At 47.2% G+C, this 8,268-nt stretch overlaps 1 pseudogene; it reads right to left on the bottom strand.

Moving 5' to 3' along the window:
• Positions 1-941: 941 nt before the first annotated feature.
• Positions 942-1,615, bottom strand: LOC102815759 (annotated as a pseudogene).
• Positions 1,616-8,268: the final 6,653 nt, after the last annotated feature.

Here is an 8,268-nt window from a genome sequence, read left to right as displayed (position 1 = left end):
AGCTCAGTTCCTGGTGTATGAAGAAATCAACATTGTCTCCTATCTCTCAGCTCTTACAAAAGAAATTTGAAAGAAATGAAAGCAACAACTAGTATTAGTTAACAATCAGTATTCCTAGGAAGGAAGAGAACAAAGAGAAATGATACTGCCTAATAAAACTAAGGAGCTCTGGTAGCGTAGTGGTTATGAATCAGGCTGCGAACTGCAAGGACAGCAGTTCGAAACTACCAGCTGCTCTGTGGGAGAAAGATGAGGCTTTCTGCTCCCGTAAAGATTTACAGCCTCGGAAACCCTGTTCAGGGTCGCTATGAGTCGGAACCAACTCGACGGCACTTGACAACAAACAACAACAATAAAACGAACAAAAGCCAAATCCTTTAATTCCAGGATGTCTGGAAAGAAGAGATTCCATGGAGCATGAATGTGGAAAAGAAGGTATCACTCGACCAAAAAAAAAAAAAAATTAACTGTAGATACATCTCTCAAGACCAAAGAAGCAACCACTAAGAGCATTTGGCTTCAATCCCATTGTCCCCAGAAGGGCACATTCCAGGGAACTGGTATTGTATGTAGTTCAACAGCCTTTGAGACGAGAACCAGAGACCAATCCCTTCTACATGTAAAAATGCTACTAGACCAGTAACATGGCTGTCAAAATTAGCAAGAGCTTACATTATCTTACATCATACACCATTTGAAATCCAACTTAAACTTGATTTTTCACGAAGGCCTGAGACATTGGCAGAGGTCTCGGGCTCCCTCCTTTGGGAAGGTCGAGGAGAGCCTCTTCATTAATTCTTCTACTCATTATTTCTTATCAGTTCACCATCTAAGCTAGAAAAGACACGGAATGAGTTAGCTTCTAATTTGGACTTGGCACCAGTACTCCACACACAATTGAATGAATGACCACATTTTCCTGATTCTTCCATTGGGCAAACTCAGTAGGCTTCTTTGGACTCAATAAGTTTGATCTTGTTTGAGAAAAGTGTGTACATAGGGCCAAATTTTATTTGTCTCTGTCCCAGGAAACTGGTGGAGCGCTCCTCGACTCTTGTATAGGTCAATGACTGGCTTTGCCACATCCTTGTACTGTCTTAGCCTGGCAGCAACTGCTTCAGGTTTATTCTCTTCCAGCTGTACTAATGGTTCCTCAGTGATATCGTCAATCCCATGTACACAAGGTGGATTGAAGTCCAGGTTATCTACTCTTCCACTAGGAGGGTGAATCCAGTGTCAACTGATGTGATCTTTGAGCGTTTCAAAGGGGATATTCAAAGTGATAACTAAATCCAGCTCACAGATTCTATCCAGGGCTTCATTCAGCCTGTACGCAAGTCCTAGGAAGACCATCTAGGAGCCAGTGCTGGCTGCACCTATTCGCCAGCTCCAACATCATTAGGCGTGTGATCACATGATCTGGAACCAAAAGACCTTTCTCTCTGCACTGCTTCACCATATCACCAACTTTCGTGTTGGCCTTGATGTTTTCCTGCAAGAAGTGGCCGCCGGAGAGATGCTGGAGGCCGAAGTTCTGGGCAATCCTTTGGAACATGGTGCCCTTGCCTAAGCCAGGCGGGCCAAGGATGACTGTGCAAAGGAGTTTGGAAGCCATTGCCAACGCGAGGAAGGGGACAGACCAAAGAGACAGTGGCACCAGAGGAAGCCTCGGGAACTTTGTATCTTCTTCCCCTGTCCCTATCACCCACAGCTCGGGCATGGAATCCTGAAGATCTAGTCTTAAGAGAAGTTATTACTTTTTTTAAACAAAAAACAAATTATCTAATTAATTCACTTGCTAACTAAACCTCGAAAGAGAAAACTTCAGACATCAGTAAAAAGCAAACTGGTGCCTGAATATAAACTACTTGTTAATATTCTTCTCAGTTGAAAAAAAACAACGACAGACAAAAAGCCACAAAAGGACCAATGCATGAAAACATCAATTCATCTGAAATGTTTCAAAAGCTAACATTGTATTCATTCACAGATGCTCAAGCTACTATCTGTAAGCTTGCTCAGGATGAACTATTTTGGAACTGCTTAACACAAGTCACAGAATTCTAACTCAGCACAGATACTCAGATATTTAGTAGCTGTAGACCAAAATCAAATAGTTCAGAGTATTTCTAAGAAAAGTCACACAGTGTGACAAGCTTAATAGTGTTTTAGGGGTGGAGGGAGCTAGAACTCCAGCCCAAGAGTCCACTCTTTGGGGTTCACACTCCACCCAAGAGCCTGTCTGGAATGAGTTCGCTGATCGCCCATTAAAAGTCCAAAGTATGAAGTACTCAACACCTACTACTTTAGAACCAAGGAACGGTGTGGTAAAGTAAGAACCATGAGAGCCAGTTAACACTGATCTTTTCATCTCAACCAGTGAAGTGGGTATTATATTTCTACATGAGGATGAGGAAGCCCCGACTTGAAGGGATATAAATGCAGGCAGGCCAAGCTCAGACTAGGTTCTCTTGGCCACAGAGCCTGAAAAGTGCCCACCTGGGACCCATCGGTAGCACTTGTGTAACTCTGGGGGCGCCACTTGATCTAAGGTCTCTTCTGACTCTAGCTTTGGGATTCTGCAATAATTCAAGTGACTTTCTTCAGTCCGAAGCACACAGGAGCTCCCCAGGTATGTTGTTGACACTTCACACCTATCAAGAACAATCACTGAAGTCTGTGCTTTTTCTGACGTTGTTCTAAGGACAGCAGCAGCCGCCTACATAAGAAAGGACCACAAAGACAGCCCCAGTTCTTTATCCATCACAGGTCCTTCCGGAATCCTAGCGATAGTCACAAGTCAGAGTCAGGAGAAGTGCAAAGGCTAGGGGCTGGTTACCCAATAAACCAGGTAAGCATGGGTTTGCTTGTGTTTACCTACTAATCTGTAGTGAACAGTTTCACACGCTTTTCACCTGTTCACTTCAAACTATTCACTACAAATTAGCAAGTAAGCACAAGTAAACGCATGCTTATTGGGTATTCCCACACTGGTGAAAGTCGCAAAGAGGCCACTAAACAGACACACGGAGGTTTCGCGGGTCCTGCCAGCATCGGCTAGCCCACCTGGCCCAGCATCTAACGCGTAAGCTCCTTCCGGGCCCGGAGGGTGGGAACACGAGGGCCGGAAATTCTCGACAGGTGGGCAGCTTAAAATTAATTCGCTGACCTCTGCAATTTCCCAGTCTGGGCGCCTCCGGTCCCTTTATCCCAACGAGCGAGGAGTCCGCGCCTTCTCCAGAGTCCTGAGAGCTGCCCCGCCGGCAGTCTCCACCAACCTCCCGGTCCCCTCGATTTCCCGCCCGGCCGGGACCCCGCGGAGACCCCCTGCAGCCCGCCGCTCGGCTCCGGCGCCCCCGTGCGCCCCGGCGCGGCGCAGGCTTCCCAGCAGCCAAAGACGTGGGCGCGCGAGTCCCGAACGGAGGACACTTGGTGCCTTTTGCTCCCCCGAACTCCAGTGAACTTGGGTGAAGCGAACTTACCCATGGTGGCGACTCCGAAGGATTCCAGCGACTGGCCTTAGGAGTCCAGGCAAGGAAAGTTTTTCTTTTTTAAGGTGTTGCTCCTGTGACTGTGTTCCCAAGCCCTGCCCAGTGATCTGTCCAGCAGGAGGTGTGCGAGGCGGGGCTGGCCTGGGCTCCACCTTTGGAGGTGGGGGAACAGCCGGAGCAGGGGACAGAGGTTAGCGCCCCTGGACTCCAGCCCGTGGGGACTCCGGATATTTCGCTCCTAGGCGGTTTGGGTGGAGGGAGAGGTGAAGGGGGCAAGCAGCCGTGTGCGGGGACAGTGACAACCAAACTTGAGCGCACACCAGTTACCTGGTTGTATCGTTAAGTACCTTCCAGTCGGTTCCGACTCATAGCGACCCTGTTTCGGGTTTCCAAGGAGCTTGAACCGCCGATTTTGTGGTTCAAACCGACTTTGCAGAGTTGCTGGTCCCACCGTAGGTTTAGTCACGTAGGAAGTCTGGTGTCCCGGTCTGGTAATCTGCATTTCTAACAAGTTCCAAAATGATGTCGATGTTGGTGTTGATGTGGGGGTCCGCCCCCCCCCCCCCCGCACTGAGAAAACGAATGCAGTTGTGGGAAACAGAAATTTATGTGGAGCATTTGACCTTGTTTGTTTTTATGTGTTTTTCTGGATTCGAACTTTTGCAATCATTTCTGGAGGATGATTGTTGTTATGTGTCATCAGCTGGTTCCGATCCATAGCGACCCTGTATAGGGTTCCCAAGGAGCGGCTGGAGGGTGATCCTTGTCCTTTAGTAATAACAAAAATGATAATATAGCGATTGTCTCCTGATCAGTTTCCTTGTCTGACTTGAGGGGATTTGTGTTCTGCAAACAGAGAGGAGCAGTAAAAGGGAAATGGGGGTGACACCCTGCTGTCATTTGAGCCCTGTTGTTGTTCTTGTTAAGTGCTGTCAAGTTGATTCCATTTCCGAGGAGCCGCTGGTGAGTTCGAACCACTGACCTTGTGGTTTAAGCGGACCTTGTGGTCAAGTGCTTATCCTACAGCACTACAACTGGACTACCGTGGTGAGTGACAAAGGACTAGCCGCAATTGTGCATCCAAGCCCTTCTTCACCTGTGCTTGCTGGGAGAACCCTCTTCAGCTGGTCGCTTCATTTATAACCAAAGGATAGCAGCTGATGGTGTCTCATGGGGGCTCCTGTCAGGTAGGGAAATGCAGCATTTGCTGAAGAATACAAAGACTTGCTGTCGTGGGTTCAAAGAATGCTTCGTAGCTTCTGACCTGGTGTGAGATAAACCAGGAGGAGAAAGGTGAAGCTTGGGATAGTTTGTTTTGATCATAGTTTGTTCTCTGGTGTGGTTTCTGTTTTGTTAGAATCCTGGACACCTGTAAATGGACTCTCGTGCTGGGCCAGCAGCTCCCAAAGCATGGTGCCGTGGTTCTGTGAGTGTTTTCCCTGCCTCCTCAGCAGCACCCGCTTTACTCAGACCCTAATGCAGACCCTCTGAGTCAGAGACTCTATGGCTGGGGTTCAAGTGACTTTGGTAGTAATTGTGAACCAAACCCAAACAAACTGCAAAAAAATGATCAGCAAACCACCCACAGCACACTACTCCGCTTGATTTGATGATTCAGTGCCATGGCCACACACAACTCAGGCACCATATTCCCAGTTACGGGCTTTATTAAGGCAGTCACTAAGGTCAGAAAGGCTCGGGGTACAATTCTTGCAGTCAGAACCGCTTCTCCTCAGCGGTGCCCACAGACAGGTCTCTCTCCCTTCCCTGGCAATATTCCAGAGCTCTCTTAGGGTTGCTGATCACTGTCCTCCGCAAGCCTCAGCTCTATTAGCAACAACAAATCTTCTGTGGCTGTGTGCCGTCGAGTCTGTTCTAAGTCACCGTGACCCTGTAAAGGGTTTCTGAGGCTGTAACTCTTTGTGGGAGCAGAAAACCTCATCTTTCTCTGGCAGAGCTGCTGGTGGGTTGGAGCAGCTGGTGGGTTCGAACTGCTAACCTTGCGGTTGGTAGCCCAACTGGTATTGGTTTAAAAATAATGTCAAACTTCCTCAACAGGTTTTAAAAAGTTTTGTTTTATAGATTTTCAAATGTTTAAGTTGGGGTAGTTTGGGTCTAAGGTGTAGGGAAAGGGGACTTAAAATTCTAGTGTTTTGAGGTAGGACAAAGGTAGTAAGTAGAATTTTTGCAAAAACGTGGTACCAACCATTTCTCTCACATCCGCTCTACTTCTCCAGTGGGCTCAATAATTCACTGCCATGGCTGCACAGAATTCAGAAATAATCCTCAGTTATGGGGTTTATTAGGGAAGTTGTTATTAAGTGCTATGGAGTCAGTTCTAACTCATAGCACCGCTGTATGTGGCTAGCTTATCCTACACCAGGTTTCCCTTAGGGAAGCTTGCTGGTCACAATTCAAGGTCAGAAACGTTCAGGGCACAGTTGTTCCAGTCAGGAGAGCCTCTCCTCAGTCGTGCCCATAGGCAGGCCTCCCTTTGCCTGACAGATGCCCATAGGATATGCCCCTTCACCATAAGCCTCAGTCTGAAGGCACTTGGCTCTAGCTAGCTCTGTGAGTTGGCAAACTTAGCCCCTCCAATTAAGTGCATAGAGGCACCTCACTCTGTAAGTAAGTGGCCTGCCCAAAGCCAGTCAGTTTTACTTGCTCGGTGAACTGGGTAAGCCACTGCTCTGTTTTGTGCTCTGGTTCTTGGTTCTGCTGCTCCTACACTAATCCTCGGGTGTCACAACTTTGTGCTCCTGGGCTGAGGAGGTTCCGTGTACAGGGATCTCAGGGGAATGGTTCGGAGATATCCCATTTTATACCCATGTTAGACTTCCAAGTGTTTACAATCACTGTGAACCCCATTAACAATGAACAGTTCACAGCTGAAGCTTGCCATCCAAGATATAAATATCTTCTCCCACCTTCTCTTACCTAGACCCATCAGGAAAGAGAGTCTCAAAGACTGAGACTAGAAAACACCTGTGAACAATTCACCACAGCACACAAATCGACTGCCATTGGGTCAATTCCAACTCATAATAGCCCTGTGTAGGGTTTTCTAGACTGTAAATCTTTATGAGAGCCAACAACTGGTGGGTTTGAACTGCTGAACTTGTGGTTAGCCACAGCACCACCAGGGCCCCTTGTGAGGGGCAGGCTGTTTTGTCCAAATGTTTATGAATAAGAATCCATTCAACCTTGATTATTTACATGTAGCGCGTACAGTACTGAACAATCTAGAGATGGCCCTGCTCTCATGGAGTTTACATTTTTGTTAATACATATATATATATTTTAAAATAAATGTTTTATTGTGAATTGTATGATACATACAATTCATGGGAGAACATTAGTTTTACATTCATTCTATCATATATTGTTTCATTGCCATAGTTACAATCCCGTCCATGCAAAGGGTATACCCTGCAAGCCTGCCCCCAACATCATCACCCACCCAAAGGGTATACCCTGTAAGTTTGCCCCCAACCCGCCCCCCCAGTCCTCAGCACATAGCCCCTTTCCCTCTCTGGGATCTCAAGTCCCCAGCCACTCCATCTCAGGCCTCACTGCTTCTCTGGGTAGGATCCTGCTCTCCGCTCTTCTCCATTGATGGTCCCAGGACCCTCTGCTCCTAGACTGAAAAGTTAATCACTCCCCTCCTTGCTATAAAATGCCCACCTTTACATTTCCAACCCTCACAATCAATCCTGATAACAATTATTCACTATTGCATCACAGGAGACCCATCTGCATTTCATTTCATCAGCCCTTCCTGGACAGGCTGGATACTATTCACTGGAGACTCTACCTTCCTCCACGCCCTCTGGATCTAGGTTCCCTCTTGAAAGCTTGTAAGCCAGTCACTTCTTACGTTTGTATCCCTCCCCGCATTTTGGGTAGCCAGTGTCCAAGTTGCCCTGTCTACTCTTTGTGTGGAGGGGGTGGGAATAATTCTTGCAGCAGGGATTTGTTTCCTCTTTTGAGCTACTGCATTTATAGGTGTAGGTCAAGTTTATCAAATTGTATTAGATGATGCTTTTTTCCTCTTCTTTCTTCTTTGGGTTGAGCTCTGTTCATCCAGTCATTGAAGCCAGGTCAAGTGGGTATCATCTGCAAGTGTGGGTGTTCTTGCGTCTGTACACCCTCTTCTTATCAGCTGGCCGCTTCGCTCTCCCTTCTAGTCCTCTGTGGCTGTGTCACTGACTCTGAGCCCATGAGTCCCCAGGTCTTGCCATGCTGCTGGCCTACCAGGTCTCCACCCGGGTTCACAGTAGTCTGCTGAACGATGTAGGGCTTAGCTTGCCACTTCATTGATGTTCTTCGGTCACTTCCCTTTATGGGTGACGTGTGTGGTCGCCAATCAGAGCGTCTATTTCCATTGCCTCTTAGTCTTGGAAGAGGATTTGCACTGAGAGGACCCGACCACTTGCCTTGATGTCTCCTGGGCAAGCAACTTGCTTGTTCTTGTGGTAACAGTCGGACTGCCCTTATTGTTTTGTATTTTTCCTGTAGGTCCTTCTTTCAAGAAATATCTTCTGGATTTCTAGCTGTTCCAGGCTGGTCTGCTTGTCCTTTCAAGTGGAAAATTTCCCATCTCTGAAGGTCTGGATGTGGTTCAGGCTTCCACCTATAGTCTTATGTAATGCAGAGGCTCCTCAGGAAACCTCCTTCACCGGACACATTTTTGTTATATTTTAATCAAAGCAAAAAGAGCCAGTGACTTGAGATGAAGAAGCATAAATTAAGATAAAAAAAACTCAGGAGTCTGCTG

Source organism: Chrysochloris asiatica, unplaced genomic scaffold (genome assembly GCF_000296735.1).
Source record: "Chrysochloris asiatica unplaced genomic scaffold, ChrAsi1.0 scaffold00005, whole genome shotgun sequence".
Lineage (NCBI taxonomy): Eukaryota > Metazoa > Chordata > Mammalia > Afrosoricida > Chrysochloridae > Chrysochloris > Chrysochloris asiatica.
This window is presented reverse-complemented; position numbering and strand designations above follow the sequence as displayed.